The sequence below is a fragment of the Pimephales promelas genome, chromosome 23 (genome assembly GCF_988280905.1).
Source record: "Pimephales promelas chromosome 23, fPimPro1.hap1.1, whole genome shotgun sequence".
NCBI classification, from domain to species: Eukaryota; Metazoa; Chordata; class Actinopteri; order Cypriniformes; family Leuciscidae; genus Pimephales; species Pimephales promelas.
This window is the reverse complement of record NC_142791.1, coordinates 7,221,880-7,241,625: the sequence shown is the minus strand read 5'-3', so window position 1 is coordinate 7,241,625 and position 19,746 is coordinate 7,221,880. Positions and strand designations below refer to the sequence as shown.

The window sequence follows — 19,746 nt, the reverse complement described above, 5'->3', positions numbered from 1 at the left end:
TTGTGAGACGAATAAAGGCATTATCTAATCTAATCTATCTAATCTAATATAATCTTAATTGCTGCAATTGGCAGCAAGGCAGTTTATAGGTTTTGAGCTGCCTAAAAAACACAATTCTATTGTGGTAACACATGACATCATATATTTATATGTATATGTATATATATAGATCAGCAACAGTACCTGAGGCAGAAACAGTGTATCAGATGCATTTCCAGATGGCAATGCCCTTATTTATTGACCTCATGGTCCTGATCAGCTATACAGCAGTTTTCCCTGAAAAAGACATATAACACACATTTTAAACAAAGGAACAGAGGAGGATTAAGTTCAGACACAAGGATAGTTTGGATTGCTGTTCATAAATAAGACGTTCAGGAGTTTTGGGTGGATTTCAAGACACATGAGACCATGACAGCACACAAAAGCACACACAACACTTAGCCTATACAACAATATTCACACACTTCCATTCTGCACAAGAAGAAGAATTTTCTGATTCGTCTCAGTTCCTTAAGAAGCCAACAATACCATTTATGTCAGAAGATCAAGGCTACCCAGCAGTAGTCGTAAAGCTGAACCCAGTTATATGTTTTTCAATGCCAATCTGACCTAATTTCTACTAATCCAGAGAGAAGAGCAGAGAGAAAACCTCATCTCCATACTGCAGCAGGTATAAGTATTTGAAGATTCAGACTACACACTGCACTTTATGAATTAGCTTCAGAATGACACGGTCACTGCTCCAGTAACTAGGGGATAGAAATAGAGGAAGAGGATTAAGAAAAGATAAAGAGTAAAATTTGCGAATTGGATCCATTTAAACTTTTGAGGTACTCAAGCCATATCCAGAAACCAGAATAGCATTGAGACTTGGGGTGGGCTCTTCTGACTTCTGACAACCCCCTTTCAATCACCGTAGCAGCCAACCAAAACACCCTCGTATTGCGCTGGCGAGTTTACATTGGTAAGGACCACACAAATCTAGTTTTTACTGTGAAAATGTATAGTGTCTTCTTGTGTGCCTGTGTTGTTTCTTGCTGCCAGATGGTTTGTGATACAAACAGAAGTGTGTGTTTGAGTGAATGTGTTTGTTGAGGTCAGTGTGTATTTCTCTGGATCAAGTCCAGCTTCGACAGTAAGGGTCAACAAGACTTTAAGGCCAATAAAGTGAGAGATAGAGATCCTCAGGACGACAATCTGGTGCATGAGTTTGTTCGTGTACATCAGAGAAGTGATAAAACTCTGCATTGCGGTAAGTCTACTCAACCTTGCTGTGGACTTACATAAACTAGAGTTGACCCCATTTTTCACTGCATTTCACTTTTTTGCAGCTCTGCCTCTATATCTCTGCTCCTCCTTCCAGTCTATGTCCCCTCCTTCAAACTACTACCATTAGATTCATCCCACACAATATATTTGGGCTTTTATATCAGTAATTCAAATGTGAAGTTTACTGGGGGGTGGAAAATAGGACAAAACTCAGATGTGAAAAAAAGCATCTCCAGTAGCCTAGTATTCCGATTTCTGATTATCCACTATAGATATTTAGCAAAAGATATTTTGAGTTCCCATTTCATTTCTACACTGTAAAAAAATATGTTATCACAACATATTTTCTTTTGTCAAATCAACTTTATAATAATTTATTTTGTTGAGATAACTTATTATTTTGAGTTTCTGATGATTAAATTAATCTCCTTCATTGTATTAACTCACTTTTTCCAGTTCAATCAACTTAAAATTTTAAGGCAACCAGGTTACTTACTTTTTTAAGTTAAAACAACAATATTTTTTACAGTAATCACAACATTTTTTCTTTTGTCAAATCAACTTAAATAATTTATTTAGTTCAGATAACATATAATTTTGAGTTTCTGATGATTAAATCATTCTCCTTCATTGGATTAACTCACTTTTTCCAGTTCAATGCACTTAAAATTTTAAGGCAACCAGGTTACTTACTTTTTTAAGTTAAACCATCAATATTTTTTTACAGTGTAGTAATCACAACTTATTTTCTTTTGTCAAATCAACTTTATAATAATTTATTTAGTTGAGATAACTTATTATTTTGAGTTTCTGATGATTAAATTAATCTCCTTCATTGTATTAACTCACTTTTTCCAGTTCAATGCACTTAAAATTTTAAGGCAACCAGGTTACTTACTTTTTTAAGTTAAACCATCAATATTTTTTTACAGTGTATTGGAAATTCGTAATTACTAGGTCAGGTGCGTTCAAGTCCCTTTGGTCAGAGCAAGTATATACTACTATTATTAAATGTTGAATAACGAATGTGCATCAGGCGTGTTTTTCATTTTTATTATGAAGGTGCAGTAAATAGAATTGTTATACAGTATATTCTTGTAAATGTAAAAAACTAACAACATACTTTTCAACATATTTACCATCAATTATAGATGCATCCATTGTGTTCGCCATATTTTTTTCACTGACATGCCTCCAACTCAGAAACTCAGAACTTTTTTCCAACTTGTAATTAGGACATTGCGATGGTATTCATGTGTGTTCAACTCATAAATACAATCTTTCTTCCATGAATGCACGATTAACTACCTTTTTTTGAAGACTACAGTCTTTCGAGAAAACAAGCTGTACGTAAATGACTGAAAATAGCTGCTCAAGATGGCCGCCAACTTGCCTTAAATGGACTTTCCACTGCGTTTCCCTTCTTAATGCGAGCTGTGACGGTATATAAGCATATGTGTGCTAATCAAACACAGATCTGTTACCATCTGATCCGATCGCATTAAATATCAAATCTTCTGCTCGGAAAACATTCTCCAGATGGAATATCTCAGCGGGGATCTACAGTTAAAATGTCATTGCAGTCATAACCAAAAGGTTAGTGAAAATCGATGAGAGAAACTGTGATCCCGCTGAGCAGAGCGGCAAACGTGAGTCAGCGAATGAACCGAGTGACCTTCTGCCCACTCTCTCCTTCCCTCCTACTTCTCACCTACATGATATTCGGATTCAGCAATAATAATGTGTGATAAATCTCAGCATGACGACAACAGACCCCAAGCTAACACAAACGCTAAATGTAATTATGACGCTCATATGTATATATATAATATATATACATATATTCTTGTTGTTTGTGAATGTGTTCTTGTTATCTTGGAGCAGGACATCTCCTGCAGGGTAGAAGCAGGTGGAGAGGATGGAGGAAGTGTGTGTGTGGTGGAATAGCCTGCTGAGCCTTGTATAGTCTCACTGTGAATGTTTAATCACAGGCACTTAGGAGGACACCTCCTCCACTTCACTTCCCTCACAGTGAAGGATGTGCTAGCCTGAGCTCCGTTATTAAACCACACACATCCAGCACACACACCAGCACACACACACTCTGATCTTATCTCAGCTTCCACACTGCTTATTCTCTTTTTGTCTGTCTGTCGATCTATCAACCTGTTAGTATTTTTGTCTTTAACATCACATTTTGTCTCCTCTTTTCATGTCACAATTCTTCATGTCATCTTTTCTTTCTTTTCCCGTCCCCCCCTCTCTGATGAATGTCCCCCACCCCCCGACCGTCCCATCTGCAGAATAAAGCCAATGTTTGGCCGTGAGGAGGGTGTGCATTATAATGGAATAATGAAACGGACTGACTCCCGTTCCCTCTCTCAGATAATCTTTTGTTTGAGCAAAAAGAGCGGCTGTGGAATAGATCACCAGCACGAGGCGAGTGTTAAAAAGCAAGATATCACAGCTTTGCTTTCTTTAGCTTCCTCGAGCTGGTTCACATTAACACATCCCTACAGGTAGCGCAAAACACTCTCAATCTTTTACAAATCCTTTATACGGAATATAGAGATAAGAGTGGCTTGTAACTCAGTAACTTTACTTAGCTCTCTCAAAACTGAGCAAACGGATATAGGGGGTGTGAAACAAATAACGCTCTTTGATACTAAATTAAAAAGTGGAGCGAACATGTCATTACTGAAGCATAATCATCTAAAACGTCTCCATTTATCACATTATAAAGCACAGACAGGCCTGCTTGAGAGGAACTGCAAAATTGCACCCGCAAATAGACTGGATAAGTCTGCAAACTTAACTCAATTTAGATTTTATAATATAACTATAAAAAGCACTGGCATACTCATATTAGTCATTTATGATGGAAGAGAAGATAGATGTTCACTAGACAAAGAAAAGCAATGAGTGATGACTGCTGTGAGTGAGGGGGAAGCAAAACACAAACGCATTATTCTCGTTCCCTAAACCTGCTCCCATTAGTCCAATACGTAGTCTTTTTGTTTCTGCTGCTTGTCTTTAAGGCCTGAGGCAAAGAGCAAGGTTTAAAATCTCTCCAAAGCCCAGCACTGTTGCACTGAGTTGAGGAAGACTACGGGGGTTTTAACTGCACACCCAGACAGAGAGAGTGAGTGAGCACAGGAGTGTCTGGATTAGAAATGCTCCATTGTTCAGTCTGATGGAATCTATAATTTTGCATGCGCACTATCTACTCTTGTTAGTATAATTGAGAGCGCAGACAAAGACACAAGAATAATCACTGCCCACACTGTCTTTGTCTGTCTCTGCTGACAGATTGCTTCATAGATAGTGCTGAGGCATATAGCATCAAATGTTTACAGTTTATACAATATCATTTTCTATTAATGATATAAATAAAACAGTTTTGGGAATAATGCTGTAACCTTATTTGGACATTAGTTTCCTAAAGATCATGCGATTTTGTACCCAGAAATTCATAGATTTGCTCTTTCTATTTTTTTTTTCTTAATTAGCACTCAAAACTGTACACTGAACTCTCTGTGAGCCATTTAGCAATATGAGAAAAAATACAATAATACTAATACTAATAAAAGAAGATTGGGTTTTGATTTTTTTTTTTTTATAAATTAAAATTTCATTAAATTGGAGATGGTTCTCACTGCAGAATATGAAATCGACAGGGAGGAGTCGGATCCAGATCCAAATTTCTCCCACCTTACATATACCTAAACCTCCCCAGCTCCACCCCCTGATCCCTAAACCCACCCCTAAACCTACCCAGCCCCACCCCCTGATCCATAACACCACCCCTAAACCAACCCAACTCCACCCCCTGATCCTTAAACCCACTCTAAACCTACCTAGCTCCACCCCCTGATCCCTTAACCCACCCCTAAACCTACACAACTCCACCCTCTGATCCCTAAACCCATCCCTAAACCTACCCAGCTCCACCCCCTGATCGCTAACCCCACCCCTAAACCTACCCAGCCCCACCCCCTGATCCATAACACCACCCCTAAACCAACCCAACTCCACCCCCTGATCCTTAAACCCACTCTAAACCTACCTAGCTCCACCCCCTGATCCCTTAACCCACCCCTAAACCTACACAACTCCACCCTCTGATCCCTAAACCCATCCCTAAACCTACCCAGCTCCACCCCCTGATCGCTAACCCCACCCCTAAACCTACCCAACTCCACCTAAACCCACCCCTAAACCAACCCAACTCCACCCCCTGATCCTTAAACCCACCCTAAACCTACCTAGCTCCACCCACTGATCCCTAAACCCACCCTAAACCTACCCAACTCCACCCTCTGATCCCTAAACACATCCCTAAACCTACCCAGCTCCACCCCCTGATCGCTAACCCCACCCCTAACCCCACCCAACTCCACCCCCTGATCCTTAAACCCACCCTAAACCTACCCAACTCCACCCTCTGATCCCTAAACACATCCCTAAACCTACCCAGCCCCACCCCCTGAGCCATAACCCCACCCCTAAACCTACCCAGCTCCACCCCCTAATCCCTAAACCCACCCCTAAACCTACCCAGCTCCACCCCCTTATCCCTAAACCCACCCCTAAACCTACCCAACTCCACCTAAACCCACCTCTAAACCTACCCAGCCCCACCCCCTGATCCCTAGACCCACCCCTAAACCTACCCAACTCCACCCGTCAGATCTGGATCCGACTCCGCCCCCTGGATCTCGTGTACTACAATGAGGTGCTACTGTTAAATTGATCAAAAGTTTGGATTTCTGTTGAAGTTGTTCTTTTGAGGTTTTTACTCATCACAAAAAATATTAAGCAGCACATCTTTATTACATTGATAATACAAATAAATAAAAAATATAAAGCACCAAATTAACATATTAGAAAGGATCATGTGTCACTGAAGTAATGTTTTTTGTTTCACCCAGTCCTAGTTGATACTATCAATAACAACAGTATAAGATTATCAGAAAAGGATGATGAATTATAGGACACTTTAATTTTGTCACAGATTCTGTGTAAATGTTGTCATGGAATCATGAGAAGTGTCAATAACAAAATAGTATACAATGCCACTTTCATAATAATGAATTGTTTTTTGTTTATATGTACATTCACTGTCTCTTGGACTTGGAATAGAAAACAACTTCCTGCCACAACGGCCACCAAATATTTTACTCTTTTAACAGTCCCCACCCAGACACACTTCCCTCCAACAGCCAACCAACCCCCCACACGCGCACACACACGGACGCACAGAAAACTTCTCAGGTATCAGAAAATAATGGCTCCTCCCTCAAGTTCTCCCTCTCTCTCTACCCTGACATCTTTCTTTTCCTTTTGTTTGGTGTGATCTATAGGCTCACTTCTTTTATTCTTTCTCTTTTATTCATCAAACACCTTGTTTGAACAAGGGAGCAAGGGTGCTCTTTTTTCCTTTCATAACAAGTGTAATTCTTCTCAGTCAACACACCTAAGGAATATTTTACTAAAAAAAAGTGCTGAACTGAACTCGAGGTGAAAACACAGCAGGTCATTTTTCAAACAGTGCTGATGGTAAAAATCTCATTGAATGTGTCATCTCGATAAATCCCTTCCCACCGTAACAGTGTTGACCTTTTTCTTGTGCCTGTGAAACTAATTTAAGATCCCTTTAATAGTCCATCTACATTCATTGCTAATTGGTGCATGTCCCTGTTAACAATACCCTAAGCCCTGAACCCACTGAAACCCACCCTGCCCACAGGCAAATCTCCCCATTTCTCACATTCTTCCATGGATTCCCAACCGGGAATGACCAACTTAGCTTGAGATGAGAGGGACTTGAAAGCTGTAATGAAACGCCCTTGGGAATAAAAGAAGATAAGAGGGAGTGACAGAGCACAAGAGAGAGACCGACAGTGAGAGAGGTTAAGAGTTTAAAGAGGAGACTTTATAAGAAGCTTATCACCACAGGTACTGAAGTATTCACATGTTTTTGTTACTCGTATGACGGATCACTGCATGAAAACGTTATATGCACACCAGGATGGGAAGATTAACATCATCTTTTCCAAGGAAGGAGGTAGAAAAACAAGCAGCTAAAGATTCGCATCAGTGGAACATGAAAATACTGACCAGGGTATATGTCACGATTCCTGTCTTGTGTTTTCCTTGTCTTGTGTGGACTTTAGTTATTTCCTGTTTCTGTGCCATGTTTTGTAGTTTTGTAGTTTTTCTTGTTTATAAGTTTCCCCAGGTGTTCTGATTTACCACGCCCCCTTGTTCCCTCGTTTAGCTTGTTTGTCTGTGTATTTAAAGCCCTGTGTTTCAGTTGTTGGGTGTCGGTCGATGTTTCACTGTTGCGTTGTTTCTAGTTCTGAGTCTAGTTCTGAGTTCTTGTTTCTGAGTTCTTGTTTCTGAGTTCTTGTTTCTGAGTTTTGTTCTGAGTTACTGTTTCTAAGTTTCTTTGGTTTCCGTGGATTTCCCTTTTGTTTGTCTATTATCTTTATTAAACCATTGTGCTGGCATTTGGATTCCTCCTTGCCTCATCGTTACAGTATATTACATAGACATGAAAAAAAATTATGAACATGTTTTGAAAATGTTTATCTAAAGTTTTACTGTATATATATATATTTTTTTTTGGCAACACCAATTCAGCCCAATTTTAACCCTTAGCTATATTGCTTATTAGCATGCATACTACTAGGATATTGGCTGTTTATTAGTACTTATAAACATATATTAATGCCCTGCATGCCCATATTCTACATCCTTTAATCCTATACCCAATACCTTAAGAACTATGGAATGCCAAAGCTGACTTAATTAAAAATAAATAAATACATAAATAAATATATACAAAGAAATGTAAAAAAGCAAAAATACATAAATGAATACATAAATAAATATACAAAGAAATGTAAAAAAGTAAAAATAAATTAGTATTTATACTTTTATTTCCTTATGTATAATTGTATTTTTCACACTTTTATTGTTTTATGTTATTTTTACATTTATTCATTTATTTTTTTCCACATTTTATGCATTTATGTTTTTATGTCTACATTTATTTATTTATTTATTTCTACATTTCTTTCTCCTTATGCTAATGAGGGGGGGGGGGGTGTTTTAACTCAGAAATCAGCAATCGAGCTCAGAGTAGCAGTGCCAAAGCTGCCACTCTGTATTTATTTATGTATTTTTGCGTTTTTACATTTTTTCGCATATTTATTTATGTATTTCTTTATTTTTAATGAAGTCAGCTTTGGCATTCCATAGGATTGGACACCAATCTAAAATTTGACCTTTTTATTTTAAAATTATATCACAAATTTGTAAAAATAAATAAATAAAAATAAAAGTGAAATTATGTCATTTTCATGTTAGTGCCTCAGTAAAAAAAGTCACAAAATTCACAAAATAGCAAAATTGTTGAGATATTCAATTCTATTTCAATCGATTCTCATCTTGATTTTATTTTTGTTTTAGCTTTGTTTAGTTTACTATGTAACATGAAAATAAGAGTCCATTTCATTAACAGGAAAATAATGTTGATTAACAAATACTGGTAATAGAGTATATAATGTATATTTATCAATATTTTAATGTATTTAAAATAAAATATATTAGAGTAATATGAAATAAACATAAAAAAATCAAAACAAAATTGAAAAGTTTACACTTATAAAAATAACTAAATTCTGAAAGCATATCTAACGGCCGGCATGAGTCCAGCAGGGGTCCCTTCCCGATCCCATCCCCCTCCCCTCCTTATTTCCTGTCACCTCTGTCCTATCCATAACAGTGTCACAAAGCCCAGCCAAAATAAACCCTTTTTTCATTATTTTAAACACCCACCTCATATTTAAACTACAATAGCTCAATAAATCATGTCAAACTTCAAAAACTCTGTTAAATGTTTCTCCAGCGAGAGACAAAAGGAAGTCCTATCATATACACACCCTGACAGCATGGGTAACCATTCCCTTATATGACTAGTTCTGAAGATCTTCAAAGGACAGGAGATATTAACTATCCATTAATCCAAATGAAGTGACAGGACTCCTCCCTCATGTCTCCGGGCTCCTGACCGTGCCTGTGTTCGGCTGAGCTCAATGAGCCGGTAATGAGTGGATGATGCTTTAAACGCAGACCACCGGTGTGTCTGACCCCCCATCAACCCGAGATAGCCTGAGTGTGGCGTTATCATCATCATTTCTGTTCGTATTCAGTTGCTTTTTTATTAGCACATGAACAAATATGGCCAAACCAAAAGTGTGACTCATTTATCACACTCAATATCATGTAGTGAGTAATGCTAGTGCTAAAAATACTATAAGAAGGCTAATTTGTTCATATCTTTTAATCAATAATGCGACTTTATTGGGAGTCTGTTTACCACCGGTCAAAGTGGAGAAGGATTTGCAGCTATTTCCTCTGGGACCACCAGACCAGTTTCCTCTCTTTTGTTCAATAACGCACCATGACCTGGAATGCGGTGTTATCTAAGCCCTTGCAGACGTGTTAATGATAGTGATGACGAAAGAACAAAAAGGAGAGATTGATAATACACCAGGGTGACATCCCATGGTAATCTCTTTGATGAATTAAGAAACCAAAATTAAGGGTAATTTTACACTTATAGCAGTCTTTAACACATCAGAGAGGTGTGCAAAAAATGTCACAGATTTTATATGTTTTTTGATGTTTGACATCAAAGTCTGCATGAAAAAAATGGTCCAGGGATCGAACAAAGCTTGAAGTTACACTCTAATCCCATCATGCCATGCATACATATCTACAACCACAGGTTGACATCAAGCAATAGTAGATTTGTGTTTGATTTTATTCTCAAAATCCTTGGGGGGGACCATTCAAATCTCTCTCTTTCAGAAGGCTGCTGACCTGAGGATGAAGTTGGATCAGGACTAGTCCAGCCGAGAGCCTAACATGTCTCAAACGAACCCCTCTAAGCAGTGCAATGGCCATACTGTATGCTCCTCAAAGGCTTTCCCATCTCCAACACAGAGCTTAGCATATCTCGTCTGCTGCTCTCACGCGACCCATTTAAACCTCTCGAAGGGGCAAACGAAATCTGCTGTTCCATAATTACGCCAGTAAAGCCAACTGTGCCGAGCTGTGGGGAGCACATCAAGACCGCAGGGGACCAAAACGCTTTCTCTCAATGTCAATGTCAAAAAAACAAAAAAGTCACATGATATTCTGACAAAAATTTTATAATTCTATCCTCCTCTTTTATTTTATCCACAATTCTAATATGTAGTTGTGTTAATGGTGTATTAGTAAAGCATTCAATCAAAAATGCCAATATTAACGACTATTTGGTTACCGTCTATTATTTCAGGGAAATATGTATGGGAAAATAATGACTCTATATTTTTAAACACTATATGTTTTTTTAATGAATTAACTTGCTGCATTCTAAAAAAAGCTGGGTTGTTTCAACCCAAATTTGGGTCAAATATGGACAAACCCAAATGTTGGGTTAAAAAATGCAATTAAAAAATGTACAGTTGATAGTGAAAGTTGAAGTTGGGTTGAAATTAGAAATTACGTTTTTAACCCAACATTTGGGTTTGTCCATATTTTACCCAAGTTTGGGTTCAAACAACCCAGCATTGTTTAGAGTGAAGGGTATTGGCAAGAGTAAACAGTAATAGTAAATACTATGTGGGGAATGTGTTTTTTTTTTTAATCATTTTGCTGTTATTGCCATTTCATACAAAGCAATAAGCCTGTGAGACCATGTGTTACAGTGATTTTACAGTACCTCGATACATCACATCAAGCTTAAGACCACCTCTTACCAGTGGTGAAATTACTGTAACACAAGGCTTCTCATAGCTTATTGCTTTGTTTTTTTTGTTTTTTTTTCAGGTGTGTTCATCAGATTGCAGAAACCCATGTCTATCCTGATGTTACACACCCACACACAATTCATCGCCATCATCCTAATTCATCTAGATGCCCAGTCATTATCAGGTTAGAGGCAGTGAAGTTGGGGGAAATGGAGTGTAAATGGGGCTAATTTGTGTCCTCTGTCTGGGGAAAATGGAGTGATGACATGCAGGAAGAGAAGAGGAGGAGGAGGAGGAGGACCGCAGATGGGTCCTCACACTGATCAGAGGGGAAAATGTTTGGCTGAGGGGCTCACGATTTACACACTTCCAATGACACGCTTGAACAAAGAGTGCCAGTCTGGGGGAATCTGAGAGGGGGAAATGGGGAGGGCAAGAAACAAAAGGATGAACGCGGATGAATATGTCTGGATGCTGCTCTTCTCTCAAACAAAGCTAAAATTACTTTAAAAAAAAGAAAGAGACAACTTAAAAAACTTGTGTTGAGGTCATCCCTGAAACAGCACCAAATTTGAAATCTTTACACTGCTAATATTCATGAGGCAACATAAACATCCAAGGTATTTCCATACATGTGCTGTGCAAGTCAATTAGCATTTGAGGAACGAGGGAGGGGAAATAGTGGATTCAGAAACAGCTGTAGACACTTATGTGTGATGTTACATACACGTCATGTCCTGATTGACCAAAAACAACTACTTGAGATCTGATCGTTAAGCGCATTTCTCAAATAAATGCAACATGATAACAAAATAAGGTTAAAGGGATAGTTCACTTTGAAATGTTTTAGCTTACCTCCAGGGCATCCAAGATGTAGGTGTCTTTGTTTCCACAGTATTTACATTTTTGATATTTTTAGGTCAAACCGTTTGTGTCTGTCAGTCATAAAATGGAAGTATATGGGGTCCACCTCAAAGAGCATGCACAGAGAAGTCCAAATTAAACATGATTTAATGACTCGTAAACGTAAGTACACATTGATGGCCTAAGACACAAAACGAGCGGTTTGTGTGAGAAAACGAACAGTATTTATATTGTTTTACCTCATTCAATCATTGTTTACACAGAGATTTCGGCAGTTTTACCTTTCACTGTGAAGATCTAAACATATTTAGATATACAAGAAACCGCAATGGAAGACGATTTCGAAACATCAACAGACAACGCTGAATTTTTTTTGCAACCTCGCGAGAGATCACTTCCGGCACTTTCTGGCGCATGCGCAGACCGAAGCGTCCGTGCCTTCAGATCACTTGGACGTGACTGTGATTACAAGAGGTAAAAACTATATAAATACTGTTCGTTTTCTCACAAAAAAAAAAAACGCTCGTTTCGTGTCTTAGGCCATCAATGTGTACTTACATTTACGAGTCATTAAATCATGTTTAATTTGGACTTCTCAGTGCATGCTCTTTGAGGTGGACCCCATATACCTACATTATATGACTGACAGATAACAATGGTTTGACCTAGAGGTAAGCTAAAACATATCAAAAATGAATTTCAAAGTGAACTATCCCTTTAATAAGTTTTAAAAAATCGTATGAAATTAAAATATTAAAATAACACAATTATGAAATAATAAAGGTTCATTGCAACAAAAATTAAAAATTATTGTTATATTGATTCATTGCCATATATATATGAAATTTGTAGTTTTAATCATCAGATTTCAAACCACATCCAAATGGATATTTTGGTTTGTAAAAATCTTTTTTTTTTTTGGACAACAACCAACTAAATGGATCTGAGATGGAGACTGAGTGACAAAAAAATGCCTGTCTTTGAAGCGTGATTCAAAACTATGTTTTCCCTATGAGCACCACAGTACAACACGCCAAGCCATTCACTGACCTTAAGTCCAAGACACCAAAATTCCAAGAAAAAAAATCCAAAAAAATCCAAGACACCATATTTCAGAGAGAAAAGACTTGTAAAGTTCACATTTTTTCTAATGTCTGGTCCACAGCACTGTGGCAAGCTCAGGTTGAACAAACTCTCAATGCACACATGAGGGTTGCAGAGAGAATGGCCACTAATGTTGACAGTTCACACATCCAGAACGAGCACAAGCACTTATAGCTCTGGGATTCCTGCTGCTGACAGTGAATGAGAGGTAGGATTATGCTTTGGCTTGGAGCCCAGGGCTCTTCTCATCTGGCAGGAAGCCCCAATGGAAAGGAAAAGAGGGGTGGAGGAGCCACACCGGTGCTACAGCCCTTCCTCAGCACACCTGAGACCAACGGACAGAAACTTCTACAGCTGATGAGAACAACCTACAAGCCCTGACAGGTCTAGAGAGAGAGGAAATGAATGTGTTCATAAGGCCTCAAGCCATCTTTTAAGGCCTGCGAGACTTCATTTGAGAAGGAGGGGTAATCGTGAGTTGCCGGGATTCCGTCATTCTCTCATTCTTTGACTCTCTTATTCTCTTGCTTCTTTTTTGCACCTGCGTCAACAAGCAGAACCTCACAAACAATGTGCTCCTTTAAGAAACGAAAGAAGAGAAGAAAAAAAAAGAGTTGGGAGTTGAAAGACTCGGGCCCTGAAAGGGCAGAAATGTCACACGCAAACAACAGAGAGACAAAAAAGGTACAAAAGCAAAGACAGACAGAAAGCTCTTGAGAAGTATAGCTTTCAGAATATTCTAATTTCAGGCTAATGTTGGATAAAACAAAAAAAATAAAAACAACGAGGATAAATATGATTCTGTAATGAGGGATAAAGATAATAAAATAAAATATTGGTTCACTGCAACACAATAAAAATAACATATTTAGTAATGAGATCAAATAAAATATTGGTTCATTGAAACACAATATAAGGTTACATTTGTAAAGAGAGATAAAATAAAATATAAAAACAGGTATGAAAATAATCATTGCGACAATAGAAATAAAAATAATTTCGAGACAAAATAATGAAAATAAAATACTACAATGTATGAAAAAAATAATGGTTTATTTTTCAACATTGTGCCATTCTCTTATTTGACCTTTACAAGAAGTGTCCATACCCTCCATGATTTCTTTACAGTGGGAAGGCAATGAATCTTATCTCTTCATCATGGTATTTTGTGTCTGTGTGTGTGTGCTAGTGACACTCAGCCTATTACCAGAGCCTTTTACCAGAGAGACACAATAGAGCTGTTTCTAAAGCACACATATGCCACCGGCCAATTCACTACAAATCAATACCCCATTACCATATCAGTGCCAGACACTATTTAGTGAGTGAGAGTTACTGCTGACCAACTTCAACGTCTAAAAACCACCTCCATCTCACACACATAGCGCCAATGCATGGCCAAAAAACACTCACACTCACATACCCAACCATATACACTGTAGTCCTCTATTTCGCCCCCTCAGCAGGCTGTCATGTCCCACAGAAGGTGTCTCATCAAAGTGCGTCAGCAGTGAACACACTTTACCAGACTGCTAATGAGAAGACTGCTCATTCTGCCAAAATCAGCCAATGAATGATTAGCATTAGCAGTTAAGCATTTTTTTATATACATCAGAAGGACATCTGTATGTAACGTTTAACAACTCAAAGTTCCCTTCCCAGTCAACAAAACCATTTGTGGAATCTACAAAATGTAGATATTGCCATAGTTTTGACATCACGCCCATAAATGAGCACATAAACAAATGACTGCCCACATTTACGAACATCCATTAAGTATAAAGTCAAGATGGCTTAAACGAAAACATCTTCATCCACTGAACTTTTAATTATTTTAAGGCAGTCTTGTTGTTTAGGAGCTAGGAGTTTAGGAGAAAGGTATGGTCAACAATAGTATGCAATGCTATGTTACCTACTAATTCCCGACTACCATCTGATAAATCTGAGGCTGTCAAAAAACAAAAAAGACATCAAAAAAATATAAAAGTATCATAAAAGTGGTCTTCTGAAGCCATACAAAAGCATAGTGTGAAAAAAAAACATTAATACATCAGCTAAGTATTGCTTACATAACAATAGTATGCACTGTTATGCAATAAAGAAAACAAAAAAGGCCCAGAACAGAGCCTTGAGGTACCCCGCAGGTGACGAACAACAAATGCGAAAGTGCTGTACAAAATATGTACAGCACTTTAGCAAATATTTGTTGTTTTTAAAGTGCTATAGAAATAGCTGTAACTTGCCTGTTGGACAACAACCTTGACTAACATTATAGTGAACCACATGGGGAAAATCAAATTCAATATTACAGTAGAATATGGCTACACTATGCCACAGATTATACACTATTACTATAGTTCTAGTTTAGTTAAATATAAATAAAAAGCCAGGATTCCAACATTACTTCTGTGATATTTTTTATGTTACCCTGCCTGGAGGTCTTTCACCAGCAAGCTCACAAAAAGAAAATGTGCATTCAGAGTCTAATGTTTTTCAAATAGGACCATGGTGCCCCCAGGCACTACGTTTGTGTGACTTTATATTACTGCAATCCTCTGACCCTGCTGTATGTAAAAACCATGTTGAAGCTTCATAGCCTGGGCATTTATGCCGCATGTTGCTGGAACCAGAGAAAAAGCTTTTGTTGAAAGCAAGAGGCTGCTTTCATCCACACAACCTCTCCTCTGTGCCAAAGAAGCGGAAGGAGCTCAACAAAACCTGCACCCGCACGCCACAAGGCAAGAATGAAGACACTCAAGTCTCTACTTAAAAAAGCTAATTTAGAGGGAAAAAATAGACCAGCATGCAACTGCAGTCATTCCTTTCAGCCTGAGACCAGATCTTTTCCAGGTCAGTAGAGGATATTGAGAGAACCAATCTATTCTCCCCCGTTGACCCATGCTGAAGAGGAGTCTCTTTTATGCTCCAACTGAAAGGATGTTAGTAACATATAGAGGAACATGTTGGATCAAGTAGCATTGGATAGTTCGCCTACAAAATTTTGTTATCATTTACATGGGACACAAATGTGACTTTTTGAAAAAAATCTAGATATTCTTTTTAATAAAGTGAAAGTTAAGACGGATTGAGGCTGTAAAGCTCAAAAATGACAACAAAAAAACTATAAAGGTATCATAAAAGTGGTGTTCTGAAGCCATACAAAAGCTCAGGTTGAGAAAATAATTTTTTTGAAAATAATAATAAAAATATATCAATAATGCTTCAATATGATTTGAGACAACAATTTAAGACTCTTACAAATAAAAAAAATAAAAAATAGCATTAGAAATCATCGAAAATTAAACTCACTCAGTTAAGATATACAAGATATATATATATATATATATATATATATATATATATATACATATATATGTGTGTGTATTTTGTTGTTTTTTTTTGTAAAAATATTAGGGCTGTTAAATCATTAATCATGATTAATCACATCCAAAATAAAAGTTTTTGTTTACATGACATATGTGGGTGCACTGTGTATAATTATTTTGTATGTATATAAATACTCACACATGCATGTATATTTAAGAAAAAAATATTATTTATATATAAATATTCATATTTATATATAATATAAATTATACATAAATCTATATACAGTATATGAACATATTTATTAAATATATACAAGCATGTGTCTGTACTTATATATAAAATAATCATACGCAGTGCACCCACATATATCATGTAAACAAAAACTTTTATTTTAGATGTGATTAATCATGATTATTCATTTGACAGCCCTAAAAATTTTTTTTTTTGTCCATACAATAAAGTTCCTTAAAGTTTGAGTTGTTTTAGACCCCATTTACTTTCATTATTTGTCCAAAAACATTTTTCAAAATATCTTTTGTGCTCTGCAGAAGAAAGAAAGTAATAGAGGTTTGGAACAACATCAGTGTGACCAATGCCCTCAAGGACAGACTACCTCTTTTCTTTGAGACTGATACTCACAAAAATTTAGCAGAATGGAAAGGTTCAGGTTAATCCCCAACAACCCCCTTTCTCTCTTTGCAACCCTCCCTATCACTCTTTCTTCAACATTATTCTTGTTAATCACCTCGTTAAAGTCGTTAAGTGAATGCGCAAGTGATCTCTGGTTTGCCTGCAGTTGTGTGGCCTGTCTCAACAGGCTTGTGGTCTGAAGATCTTCAAAGATTAAAGTGATCCGAAAAGTGTCAGATCAATGCTTTTGTAGTGACAGGTCGATTGAAAAGGTAAAACGGTTGTGGATTTTACTTGATAAATGTTGAGACTAAAATTGTTTAACAAATGATCGATGTAGAACTTTCTGCGACCCCCTCTCACACAGATCACCAAACTAGTCTTTAAATACACACGTGCATACTTCATATCCATATGTGCACCACTACTTTGTTTGAGTTTTGGCTTTGCAGTAATCACTTCCTCATGGAAAGGGACTTCAGAAACAGTGCAATGTGCGAGTGTCTTCCTGCCTTCAGGTTAGAAATGTAATTTTTCTGGTTCTACAGGATTTAAAGAAGAAAAGACGCCTGTTGCATTACATCCATTACGAATGGATATGACATTTGAACGTCAGAAAGACATTCTCATACACACCCTTACTGTAGGCATGTTCTTATAAACAAAAGTACAGTACTTGGAAAAACTCCTGCCTTTAATAGAGGTTAAAGGGGAAAGGTCTGACACTGTGGCCTTAGAGGAAAGATGGTATACCATAAATGTTTGAATATAAAATGTCAACCCCTCTCGAATAGCAAAAGCTACACACACACACACACCAACATTTTTAAAAAGCCACAAATGTATGTATGCTAATTCATTTTTTTCCCCACTACCCCCCTCCTCTTCTCCTCCTGGGGGTCTACGCTAACGCTTAAACAATCACCGTCAACTGCTAATATTGAAAGAGGAGGACATGCTGAATGAATAGAGGACAAACACACATTAGCAGGAGAAAATGGGGAATATCTGTCAGGTCTCGCACACATCTATGAGGATTATAATACCTCAATCAACACAGAATGTTCCTGGTGGGTTTACAGAAGCCAAAACGTCACAGATAATCCATAAGGTTTTTATGCATTTTATTTTGTTTCATCCATTCAGTCATAAGCTGTCAGAGAAAACTGTATTTTATCGCTGCTTGAAAAAACATCATGAAACTATTTAGTATCCGAGTTTAGAAATGCATAAGATATAAATACCTTGGGAAAACTCTCCAAACAACTTTCTATAACATTCAAATTCAGGTGGATGTCAGGTCTATACAAGAATATATTGCAATTCACATATTTATTTAACTTTTCTGACCCATTTTAAACAATCATACCAATAAAAGACCAGAATATTGAAACAGTACAGAATAAATCAAAATCAAAAATACAATAAAAACAGTAATATTGTGGAATATTATTACAATACAGTCAAAATAACTTTCTATTTTTATATATTTTTAATATATTCCTGTGATGGCAATACACTCTTCCTGATCCCAAACCTTTAAGGGCTAGCATATCTCTCGTTCAAACAAATGTAATACACATAAAACCTTGCTTTCACTCTTCATCTCCTCATCTATTTCATTAGCTTCGTTAATGTATACTTTAAACATGCTGTGGTGGTGCTGTGACCCATTTAAGCCAAATCTCCCCCCCCCACACACACACAGCTTCTCTACCCCCCACATTTCACCCTGATGCCCTCTGCTCCAGTGGGGTAGAAAAAGCAAGAAATGCCCTGAGGGTCAGAGAAGCCATTCTGTTACTTAGTTCCACTTAACACACTTACAGAGCAAAGCCAAACAACATTATTGCCTTATTTAGCCATCATATATACACACAAGCACACTTCTATACAAATATAGTATATTATCAGACTACTGAAGTGTTATAACACATGACTAATGACACACACTCATGCTTGAACACACATGCCCCATTTTACTTGAATAACCAATACCGCAAGGTCTGCAATTCCCAAAAGAATCTCCTGTATTTTACATTTCTACATTTCAGTGTCTTGATTTACCTGCTCAGTATTTGAATAACAATCTTATCTGCTACTTATTGACCTAAACCACAAAGCTACTGCGCATGGAAATCAATCTGACTGTGTGATAGCACAGCAGCCCGTTTTAAAGTGAGTTTATTGAGTCTAATAATCCATAGATTAAAACGCATATGACAGATGCACATGATAAAGTCCAGATATGAGCTCTTAAAGGAGACAGGTAGTCTCTGTCCAGCCTGTTCCTGAGGGGGGAGGCCAGTTATATCGTGGCGTGAGAGTGTGGTTCATTGTTTGCAGCTATAGTGAAGTATGCAGGAGTCTTTGTTCGGCCCGTCTGAGTTCCTCCACAGCGCACTCTAAGTTTATTCATTCATAAAGACACTAGACCACTGAGAGACCTCAGGCGACTGCATCTCTGTCTGACTGGAAACAGCCGAGACCCACAACAGTGACCCCGTGAGCCTAGACAACCCAGAGGAAATGTTGGTGATCCAATGCTTCAAGGTCTTTCTTTCAGTTCTGATGGTTCTCAAACACATCGAATGTGTCGTATTTGACTTAGCTGTCTTTCAAGTGTTATCTCTAGTATCTTTCCTCAGAATCTCATCACAATGAATCAAATTCCACAGAACTGTAGACCACACACAAACACATTCCTACACAGAAACACACACTTGACTGGAACTGCTTT

At 37.6% G+C, this 19,746-nt stretch overlaps 1 protein-coding gene across 4 annotated transcripts in view; it reads right to left on the bottom strand.

Annotated features, from left to right (window-relative positions):
• The window catches only part of tiam1a (TIAM Rac1 associated GEF 1a), a 70,628-nt gene that overhangs the window by 35,222 nt on the left and 15,660 nt on the right, over positions 1-19,746 (bottom strand). For all 4 annotated transcript variants that reach the window (XM_089126559.1, XM_089126557.1, XM_089126556.1 and 1 more), the window contains one exon: positions 184-276. The gene's annotated coding sequence lies outside the window, so the exon portion shown is untranslated. The remainder of the gene's footprint in view (positions 1-183; positions 277-19,746) is intronic.